This window comes from Monodon monoceros, unplaced genomic scaffold, assembly GCF_005190385.1.
Source record: "Monodon monoceros isolate NGI ecotype Baffin Bay Population unplaced genomic scaffold, NGI_Narwhal_1 Super_Scaffold_7, whole genome shotgun sequence".
NCBI classification, from domain to species: domain Eukaryota; kingdom Metazoa; phylum Chordata; class Mammalia; order Artiodactyla; family Monodontidae; genus Monodon; species Monodon monoceros.
The window spans coordinates 25,238,202-25,250,472 of NW_021703784.1; the positions used below are offsets into that span (position 1 = coordinate 25,238,202).

General features: G+C 36.9%; 1 protein-coding gene and 1 pseudogene across 2 annotated transcripts in view; both read right to left on the reverse strand.

The window, feature by feature from the left end:
• GUCY1A2 (guanylate cyclase 1 soluble subunit alpha 2) overlaps positions 1–12,271 on the reverse strand; it is a 426,391-nt gene that overhangs the window by 369,244 nt on the left and 44,876 nt on the right. The window lies entirely within an intron of this gene.
• LOC114886400 lies at positions 939–4,434 on the reverse strand (annotated as a pseudogene).

The following is a 12,271-nucleotide window of genomic DNA, read 5'->3' on the forward strand; positions in this document are numbered from 1 at the left end:
ATAGATAGGTAGATAAATAAACAGATAGATGATAGATAAAGAAATAGATGATAGATAGATAGATAGGGGTAGATGATAGATAGATGATAGATAGATAAGGATAGATGATAGATAGATAGATGATAGATAGACAGATAGATAGGGATAGATGATAGATAGATAGATGATAGACAGATAGGGACAGATGATAGATAGATAGATAGATAGATAGATAGATATAGTTGATAGATGATAGATAGATAGATAATTTTAGGTTGTTGATCTCTTAAGTCCATTTTAACAACCCTGCATTTTTACTCTCCACTACCACATTTACTGTTTTGGACAGCATATTTTACATCATTTCATTTTGTTTATCTCTTAACCACTTATTGTGGATATAGATGATTTTACTCCTTTTGTCTTTTAACCTTCCTACTAGCTTTATACATGGTTGATTTACTACCTTTATGTATATTTGCCTTTACCAATTAGATTTGTCCTTTTGTAATTTTCATGTTTCTAGTTGTGGCCTTTTCTTTTCCTTTTGTTTGTTTGACTGTTTGTTTTTTCTGGCACACAGAATTTTAATAACCCTTGTAATACCCCATACACCTTCTTAGAAAATGCCAAGTATGTTAACAAAACTCCTAACTGTACAGGAAGATAATAACATTTGGCTTCTTCATGTGGCAACATCCCTTCGTTACTGGACGATGACACTGGTCAGAGTGCCACCCAGTTACCAGTGTGGGAAATCCCTATCTGTGACAATAAATATATAAATTCTGCTTGCTGTAACACCTGGTTTGTGTAGGTTCCATTTGCCCTATTGCTCACAAATGAGCTGTTGATACCATTTCTGACCCCAAATAAATAAAGTCCATTAACAAGTTGCAGCATGATGAGAGGGCCTCATGTAGAGAACTTGGGCCCCTTTTTCTGAGTATTATCTGCAGTCACCTGAATCAGAAGCCAACGAAGGGGTTCATCCAGAGCAGCAAGGGGGAGCCTCCCAAAGACTGACTTCATCCCTTCCCACTGCAGCCTCTGCTCCCACTCAGGCTTCTTACTCTTCAGCCTCTCAACCTCCGTTTCATCATTGCATACGGAGTGGATCTGAGTGCCAAACATCACTGCAGTGAAACTGAAAAACAGCAGACCCTCAAGGCACAGGAAGATCAACAGAATTACAGTGACTACAGATGAACAATCACTGCATTCAGTCCACTGCCCTTGGATGCAGGGGATGAACTGCAGCCCTCAGAGCACAAGTGTGTACATGAATGCCAGCACGAAGTACATAGTGAAGAGCACAAAAAAATCTCTGATTCTTTTCTCCAACACAATTGTTCAGCCATGGCAGGGATGATCCATTTTTCAAATACATCTTTTGCAAATACTGCAGTTGTGGGTGTGCTCAGGCTTGATACAGCAGCACTTGGGGTACTTGTAGATCACTTCTTCTGCAAACTCTTCAGTTTGCAGGCTTCAGCTGCAAACTCTCCATGTATTCTTTAATAGCATTGCCTTTAGGTACTGCTCCAGGGCCGGTGAGCATAGCCCTCAGGTAAGACGACAGGGCAAGCATCACCAGGCAGATAAAAACGACCCTGTTGACCACAGAGTACCAGAAGTCTTTAGAAGGCAGCAGCACAACTAACATCACCACGAAGTCCAAGTACATAACCAGAAGCCACATCATGATGGTGCAGATCATGCCACTGCTGTCACAGATGAACTAGAGGAGGATGAAAAGTCGTAGTTGTCATTTTCAGTCAGGAGAGGATGATGTTTGACATCCCAGAGCCAGTGTCCTGATGATGGCATGGTTTCCCTCACAATTTATTTCTAAACATTTCTTGTGCCTTTTCTTCAGAATCTTAAGGTGCATACTGTCCCATGTGATAGAATGCGAGGCCCAGGTGGGGTCGCCCAGCACCTTGACTCCTCCTGGCCTGCGGCAGCGGCAACATCAACTGCAGCAGTGGAGGCAGGGACACATTGTACAGCAGTGCTCATGTTCAGGCCAGAGCCGCCCACAGCTCCGCTCAGCTGGGTCCCACGGGCTAGTGAGAGGGAGGCTGCCACTGACCACACGTGAGAGCCAGAACCCACCCTGGAGAGCTGGCCTTTTCTTTTTTATGTAGAGAAGTCCTTTTAACATTTCTTGTAAGGCTGATTTGATGGTGCTGAATTATTTTAGCTTTTGCTTATCTGTAGAACATTTGATCTCTCCATCAAATCTGAATGAAAGCCTTGACAGGTAGAGTATTCTTGGTTGGAGGTGTTTCTCTTTCATCCCTTTGAATATATCAAGTCACTCCTTTCTGGCCTGCAGAGTTTCTGTGGAAAAGTCAGATGATTTCCTTATGAGAGTTCCCTTACACCTAACATTTTGCTTTTCCCTTGATGCTTTTAATATTCGCTCATTATCTTTAATTTTTGCCATTTTAACTACAATGTGTCTCGGTGTGTTCCTTTTTGGAACACACCGAGACACATTGTAATTAAAATGTTGTTTTTGCCTAAATTGCTGTAACCCTTTTTGGGTTGATCCAGTTTAGGATACTCTGTGCTTCCTGGGCCTGGATATTTCCTTTCTCAGGTTAGGGAAATTTTCAGCCATTATGTCTTCAAATATGTTCTCTGACTCTTTCCCTCTCTCTTCTCTTTATGGGACCCCTATAATGCAAATAGTACTATTGATGCAGTCCCAGAAATCTCTCAAACTTCCTTATTTCTTTGTATTCTTTTTTTTCTTTTTTCTGTTCAGCTTCAGTGATTTCTACTACTCTGTCTTCCAGCTTGCTGATCTGTTCCTCTGTATCATCTAATCTATTCTTGATTCCTTCTAGTGTATTTTTTATTTCAGTTATTGTATTCTGCAGCTCTGCTTGGTTCTTTATATTTTCTAACTCTGTTATAAACTTCTAACTTCTCACTCTGTTCATCGAGTCTTCTCCAGAATTCTTTGAGCATCTTTACAATCATAACCTTGAAATCTTTATCAGGTAGATTGCTTATCTTCACTGCACTTAGTTCCTCTTCTGAGGTTTTATCTTATTCTTTCATTTGGAACATACTCCTCTCTTGCCTTATTTTGCCTAAATTGCTGTTCTTATTTCTGTGTATTTGGTAGGTTGTTATATTTCCTGACCTTTAAGAAGTGACCTTTTATAGGAGAAGTCCTACGCATTCCAACAGTGCACTCCTTCCTGGTCACCAGAGCTATAGGTTCTAGGGTATCCCCTATGTTGGCTGCATAGGTCCTTCTGTTGTAGCAGGCTGACTACTATGGGCAAGTCTGGTAGGCATGGCTAGCCCTCAGTTGGGTTGTTTGTCAGGCCCTGCCTTGTACAGAGGCTGCTGGCCACTGGCAGGTGTGGCTGGGTCACAAGGTGACTGGCCGCAGAGCCCCAGATGGTCCCAGGGCTGGTGCTGGTCAACTGATGGGCTGAGCCACATCTGGCAAGGGTGGTTGTGGGGACAAGGTTCCAAGATATAGTGTCAGCCTGCTGATGGGTGGGGCTGATCCCTGACACAGCTGACTGTAGGGTCCATGGAGCCCAAAGCTGGTGTCAGCCCACTGGTGATTGATTACTTTAGGGTTAGTGTCAGTGCACTGGTATGCAGGGGCAGGTCTTGGGCCCATTAGTGGGCAGGGTCCCAGGGTGGCTGTGGGTGCAGGGAGTCTGGGGTTGAGTTCCTGTCAAGGTAGCTACTTAGCTTGAGGGTCCCAGTACTGGCACTAACAGGCTAGTGGGCAAGGCCAGTTCCCAGTGCTAATAATCTATAGGAAGGATTCCAAAATGGCACTTGCCAGCACCAGTGTCCTCATGGTAGAATAAGCGCCCCAAAATGGCTGACGTCAATATGTCCCCAGGGTGAATTCCAGTTTCCTCTTGCCTCTTTAGGAGACTCCCCAAGATCAGCAGGTGTGTCTGACCCAGGCTCCTTTCAAATAACTGCTTCTGCCCTGGGTCGCAGAGCATGTGAGATTTTGTGTGCACCATTTAAGACTGGAGTCTCTATTTCCCACAGCCTTGTGTGTCTCCTGAAAGTAAGCCCAGCTGGCCTTCAAAGTCAAACATTCTGAGACTTGTCTTCCTGGTACAGGACCCCCAAGACTGGGGAGTCCAATGTAGGGCTTGGACCCCTCAGTCTTTGGGAAGAAACTTTACAATTTTAATTATCCTCCCATTTGTGGGTCACCCACTAAGGGGTATGGGTCTTGTCTATACTGCATCTTAGCCCCTACTGCCCATCATGTTGTGGTTCCTTCTTTACATCTTTAATTGTACAAGATTTTTTTCTACTAGTCTCTTGTCTTTCTTATCAATAGTGCTCATTAAATGGTTGTAATTTTGGTGTGCCAATGGAAGGAGGAAAGCTCAGGATCTCGGTCATTCCCCGTGGGGAACTTATCTTTAACATACAAGTTTTCAGTCCCAATTCTAGATATGATGAATCAGAATATTTGGATATAGTGTTTACAAGCCTGTTTTTAAAAATTTCTCCAGATGATCCTACTGTACAATCACTAGTGGAATCTACTCTTCTAGAGTCTGGAGTAGAGACAATTACTTCTGGGATTAGAATTCAAAGCAATAATGCAAAAGATATCTCTCTAGGAAGGGCAAAAGCATAAATTCATAAATGTTAAAATAAATATACATATATTCAGAGTTGGATTTTCCTCCTTTTTTCCTCGTGTAGCTCTGGAAAATGTTCAATCCTGACCAGTATGTATGAGTCAGGAATTATTTCAGCATCCTTGCTTATGAATATCACACGCGTTTTTTTCTTCAACTGGTTGCTATATGTGCTCCATTGGTTTCTTTTCACATCTATCAAAAACACTCCCCTTACATCAAATAACATTCTATCTCATACCATCAATGATTCATCTCTTCTGTGGGGACTCACAACTGGTTCTTCTGACTCCTCTTTTCTACATGGGAAGTGAAGCTCAATCCTTCATATCTCCAACCATTCTCTATCTCCCAACAATCTACTCCAACCAAGTCGGACCACAACAATGGGGAATAAGAATATAGAAGCTGGGCTTCCCTGGTGGTGCAGTGCTTGAGAGTCTGCCTGCCGATGCAGGGGACACGGGTTCGTGCCCTGATCTGGGAAGATCCCACATGCCGCAGAGCGGCTTGGCCACTGAGCCATGGCCACTGAGCCTGCGCGTCTGGAGCCTGTGCTCCGCAACAGGAGGGGCCACAGCAGTGAGAGGCCCGCATACCGCAAAAAAAAAAAGAATATAGAAGCTGCCCACAAATGTTACAATAAAATTCACATGTATCACAGGGAAAAATTCTGACTAATATTTCCAAATCTACATCTCCTTTCTTCACAAAGGAAAATTACCATTTCTTATTGTAAAGTTAAGATCAGACTTGGTTGAAAAGCAGGATAGGCCAGGAATTGGAAGTTTGGGCTCAATCATACTACATTTGAAATGAATCTCTTATCTCACTTTAACTACCTACCATTATGGGTAACAGAAATAGGGAAAGAGAACTCCAAAACACCTATAAAAATCATCCACAATACATAATCATAGCTCCCCAAATGGAAAATAAAACATATGAGAATCTTTAACAGAACAGGCTCATAAAAAACAAATACAAAGATCCATATTTTTGTTTTTGAAAATAGACTGTGAGATAATAAAGGGAATACATCATATAACAAGCCTTAATTTGAATAACATCTTTATTCTGACTCATAAAGTTCTGTTCATCAAATTAATTTAAATAAATGGTGATAGAAATGCTGTCAAAACACTTAAAATTGACTGAACATCTAAACCCAAAATTAATAAGAATGAAAACTCATCTAGCATAGAACCTAGGATATTTGAATTTAACTCTAATCTTACTTAAAATTTTCATTAATTTTCAAGATAATTAACTAGTTATTAAAATTTATAGCCCAGTCAAAGTTAGAGATTTGTAGCAAAGAGCAATAAAATCAGAGAATATAAAGGACCAAAAAACAAAAAGTAGACCTAAGATAAAAATAATTAATTTAATGAATAAAAGGCATAAAATAAAAAGGGAAAAGAGAGGGGAGGAGAGAAGGTGGTGTGTTCATTTGAGCTAAAAGATTCAAGAGGAGTGAACACAAACATATGGTATTTAAATTTAAAAAGTAAATATGCCAAATCACTATGAATTTGTTCCAAGAGATGGTAAAAAAATGACCTATGAGTTTCACATAGGAAGTGGTATGGGCCCACATCATCTTTCTCACATAGTAAGGAAAGAATAAACTTCTTGCTAACTGAGAGAAAAAACAAAAATTATTCTTTTGTAATAGAAGCAGTAGAGAGGTCAATTAAGTATTGCAGCAGACTCTTAAATCACAGCCTCATAGTCTTCCTGCCTTCCCCACAAGCCCACATAAAAAGGCTGACCTAACTGTGCTTTCATTTCTTCTAAGTCACAGGTAATTTTTCCATGTTAGGAATTTTGCAGATATTAAGTGTAAATTATACTGTTTCCTGAGAAAAGAGCAATGGGAGATTGTTTAAGAGGCTTACAAAACCTGCTTATGAAAATGAACTGAGTAAAAGAAGGTTTCGTTAAGCGAGTTTGACTCACTGGCCATTGATAGTGTTGAAAGGAATTCAAACTACATTAATCTGAAGATGAGGGGAGCATAAGCATATTAACAAAGACTGATATTTTGAACATCTTCAATAAATAGGATAAGTTATATCACTTAGAAGTTATACCTAAATACATAAAATATTTCATTTTCCACTATATAACAGTGGCTGACTCCATTCCAGGGGCTTATTTTTACCAAATCAAAGAGAAATATTCTGCCTGTTAGCACCATGGATAATTTCTGGTATGATTTTTAATCATACCAGAAATAATTTTTTAAACAGTTTCTAAATCAGTCATAAAATCTTGGAAAAGCATTCATAATGACAAAACAGGAAAACAATATTAACTATAGTTTGTATATGTTGAAATTATAAGGAGATAGCAGGTGCTGTTTTTGTTTATTAAAACTTCAAGGGAAAAGGCACATCTATTAGAATGACTAAAATCAAAACAATCTGACAAACCAGTTTCTGGAGAGAATGAGGAATAAGTGATAACAGCCATTTTGGAAGACATTTTGGTAGTTTCTTACAAAGCTAAACAAAGTGCAGCAATAACACTCCTAGGTGCTTACCTGATTCAAAAACATGTCTACATAAAAATCTGCAGGTGTATGTTTATAGCAGTTTTATCCATAATCACCAAAAACAGAAGTAACCAGCTGTCTTTCAATAGGTGAATGGATAAGCAAACTGTAGTACATTATTATGATGGAATACTATTCAGAGAGAAAAAAGGAATGAGCTATCAAACCACACAAAGATATGTACTAAACCTAAATGCACACTGCTAAGCAAAAAAACAAACAAAAAAAAAAAAAACAGAAAAAATGTGAAAAAGCTACATGCTATTATAATTCCACTTATATAACATTCTGGAAAAGGCAAAGCTATAGAGTGGCAAACAGATTAGTATTTTCTAGGGATTTGTTGGGGGGAAAGAGGTAGGGTTAAAAAGGTGAAGTACAGAGGAATTTTAAGGCAGTAAAAGTATTTCATATGATACTATAATGGTGGATACATGACACTATGCACTTATCAAACTCATAGAATTATACAGCACAAAAAGTGAACTTTACAGTATGCAAATTTTAAATATATATATATAGAAAAAAAATTTTTTTATATAAATATATTTATATATATACATATGTATATCCCAGAAATGGAATGTAAGATCCCAGAGTGGAATGAATTAGCTATCAAGTCACACAAAGAATATAACTGTATTACAAACTTTTTTACAAGTACAAAAAAAAACTTCACTGAAGGTAGTAGAGTAGAAAGGTGCTGACCTAAATAACCTTGGAAATGAGTGGAGTCTGTAAAACTTCATACATAAATCCATACTCTGAAATTGCACACAAACACTGTACTCTAGTTGATAAAAATCATTTCCCATAGGAGCATGTAATAACAATTCTGAAACAACAATACTCCTACACTGCAATTGAACAATTATGTAGCCAATGGCTAAACAGAACAAAGTTTCTCACTGCTGGAGTAGGAGGTTACAGTAAGCAAGGGGGACAGGTCAGAATGATCCATACGATAATGGGTTAGAGTTGAAGACATCAGTATGAACTCATATTTAGCATAATACAGAAATATTTATAGACAGGCATATATATATATAGCAGTTAATATACACATATATATTTCCTTGCTCTGTCAACTGAGAGAGCCTAGAAGCAGCAACACCCCAATAGCAATGAGTACACCGAGTACCCAGATTTTGGCTTCCAACACCATTCTCCAACAAAAGGAATCAGGACTCCATTGAGACTCCTTTAAGAAATGACTTTGAGAAATGACTGAGGCAGAAAATATACAAGATGAGTCTGGAGCATCTTATAATACAAGATAGTAGGGAAGTGCTCAAAACACACACACAATAATGATGGACATATGTCAAAGTACACAGCAGACAACTGAAAGCAAGCTGACTAGTACTCTTCAAAACCATCAAGGTCATCAAATAAAGGAAAGACTGAAAAATTGTCACAGCCAAGAGGAGTCTAAGGAGACCTAACAACTAAATGTAATATATCCTGAGTGGGATGCTGGAACAGAAAAAGGACAGGTAACAACTAAAGATATCTAAATAAAGCTTGAAATTTAGTTAATAATAATGTATCAATACTGGTTCATTAATTGGGACCAAAGTACCATATTACTGTAAGCTGTCAATAATAGGGGAAATAGGTGTGGAATGTATGAGAACCTTGTACTTTCTTCACACCTTTTCTGTAAATCTGAAACTATACTAAAATTAAAAGTTTATTTTTTAAAAACTTAAAGGGAAAAGAAAAGTAAAAACCTACCTACTAAAAAATTCAGAAAAGAGAACAATAGGCAGTCTGAAGAATTTAGGATGTGAGAGGTTGCTCTCCCACATAAAGAAGAGGTCCAGGACAGAAAGCTGCTAGTGATAGGGCAATAACACATTAGATATAAACAAAGAAGATCAAAAAAATAAGAAAGAAAAATGACTGTCATGTTTTTTCAGTAAAGAAGAGAAGCTTAGTGCGGAGAAATTTAGCAGGATAAATGGGAAAAGGCTTGTCATAAGATTCAGAAGAAAATGCTCCCAAGAGAAAAAAATATCTAGGGGAGTAAAGAAAGCCCTCTACATTTCTTCTCAATATACTTGTATCTTCTAAAGCTGGTCTGCATAATTTAAGGATCAGTTTTTATTTAAATGTTTTATAATTTTACACATATTGGAGGCAGTGAGACACTCAGTGGTCTCATTCCTTTTCAGGCCTACCTACTACATCTAATCACTTCAGAAAAAAGTATTCAAGCAGAGAGTAGAAAACAGAAGTTATTTTTAATTTACATAGAATAACTACTCAATTCTCTACTAGGAATTATTAAATTCCTAAATTTAATAATTTAGGAATTATTAAATTCCTATTTAATATTTTTAATAATTTTATAATTATTAAATTCCTAAATTTAATAATGCCTAAATTATTAAATTCCTAAATGAGATACTTTGACAATATTCCTAAGCTTAACCATTAAAAACAAAATCAATGGCACTGTAAATACAGCCTTTTGCAAGGTTTGTGCTAGGCCAATGACATCTAACATATTAAATTAAGCCACCAAATCAGCTTGAAATCTTGTGGCCAACAGAACTGGCATAGGGTTTACTACAGCATAACTATGAAACCATGTTTGTGTCATGAGCCAAACACTGTCACCCTTAATTTGCACTGTCAACATCTGAAATCTGAAAAAAAAATCTAACCGGTAAATGATTCAAATTACAAGGAAACTGCATTCTCCTTAATACCAATGATAAGTAACCAAACTTTTTTGATACTATCCTTATGCAAGCAAGTTTCCCTAGTACACTTTCAAGTAGTAATGAACTAAGTAAAATGCAATACAATGACAACTTTCATAATTCAGAGAACTGGAAAGACTTGTGTAATTAGCATTGGAGGTGTGATGTAGTCAGTCTTAGTCCAATGATCCTTGAAGGCAGCATGAAGCAGGGAAAGGTTTGGAGTCAGACTGACCTGGTTTTAAATCCTGCTTTTGTGGCTTGTCAGCACTGACAAAGGAACTTAACAAGTTACTGTATCAAAATATGTTTCCTCATCTATAAAAGGGAGAATATTGACCTCCCAGTTCTGATGCAAACATTATTTTGTGAATATTCAATAATAGGAGCAAACACTTCAGCATTTGTTATTTATCAGGCTGCTGCAAATACTTTATATAAATTAACTTATTTAATCTTCCTAACAACTCTAGAAGGTATGTAATTATATTATCCCCATTTTACAAATGAGAAATATCTAGTATGGAAAGATTAAGTAACTTATTCCAGTTCATACAGTGAGTAAGTATGTTTTCATAACTAAGTAATCTGGCTCTAGTTTTTGCTCTAAATTACTACATTATAATATCATTATTAAATCAGTTAATAAATCAGTTCCCTTCCAGCCACCCTAACTCCAATTCATCTCATTAAAATACTGACACTATTTACTTTTAATTTACTTTTAATGAAAGAGAAAACTGATCCGTTACCAAGTTACAGTAATAAGAACTATACTGAACTATGTTCAATATCCTATGATAAACCATAATGGAAAAGAATGTTAAAAAAAGAATATATGTATATGTATAACTGAATCACTTTGCTGTACAGCAGTAATTAACACAACATTGTAACTCAACTATACTTCAATAAAAACATAAATAAAACACCATTTGTCTCCCCCAAAAAAGAACTATATTGGCAGAATTTATTTATTGCTATCAATATTAATTCATCTATAAAAATAAGTGATTTTTGTACCAACTAGTTCTCCAATATGCTAAATATGTTAAATATATTCTAATTCACTAAAAAATTACATGTTTTAGAGTTATTCTAAGGAAATCCTCAGGTAACCTTAACCCTAAAGTAAGGCTAACTAACTCTTCACAGTTTTATGGCCAATTACAAGGCTGTCAAGTGCACATTCAAAATCACAATAAAAGCAGAAAAGTACATACAAGTCAACATGTAAGCAATAAACTATTGCTTATATAAAAACAAGTGGCAACAAAAAGTTCCATACCAGCTAATGATTCTGGAATCAGTGGCACTTTATAGGGAGCTCAGGTTTCACAGTATTTCACAAAAATATTGTGAGGTATATGCACCAAAGGTCATCCACTCCATTCTCCTCACTAGCATTTTCCCAACAAATAATCCTATGAAAACATTACTCTGACACTGACTTTAAATGCTGACTTTTTGGAGACAATAAAGCCCCACTCTAACAGAAGACCTTTAAAACAGAAAAAAACTTTAATGAAGATTTTTTCACAATTCATGTCCTTCACCAATTATTTTGAGAGAAAATGCACTTTAGCCAAGGCAGTATAAAACTATACTTTGTTAATACTTAGTAAATAACTGACGCTTATTAAAATAGTAAACCTCTGTTTGCTATAATTCATCAGTAGATGAATTACCTTAGATCTCTCATTTCCATATGATTTCTCTCCTACTGTGGAATGATTTTATCCTACACCATCTATATCTTATGGCTTTTGATGAAACACCCACAACCCCTTTAACAGTATCAAAACCTGTTAAAACTGAAATCGTCATAATCCTCATTTATTTTAAATTGTATTACGCAAAGGGAGCTAAGCAATATATCATCCTTCTCCCTTAAGTCTCCCTATTCAATTCTGTCTTCCTTTCCCCAACATTACCTAAATCCAAGATACAGGATCAGGTGGCAACACTTCAGCAGAAAACACAGTATACACCCTTTAATGTTTTAGCATAGATGCTTCATTGTACCAATCAACTGTTACAATTTCCAAGAAAATACTCAATGTTGTACCTCATAAGACTATAAACACATATTTTTACTTAATTGGAGCTAAAAATGAGCTTTGCAGATTATGCCTGGAAAAGGCTTACATTTTTCAAACAACTAAAATTAGAAGATCATTTTGGTATGCACAAGATGTACTAAATAAAGCAGTACGTTTAACACTAAAAGCTTCCAGTAGGGAGGGCATTGTTCACAACTATCTCTCTTTGTATATCCTTTTTTCCAGAGTTTAAAAACCTCCTTAGAGTACTGTACTGCATTATCACAGTGAATGCCAGAGCACCAAAATAAGGAATAATCTGTA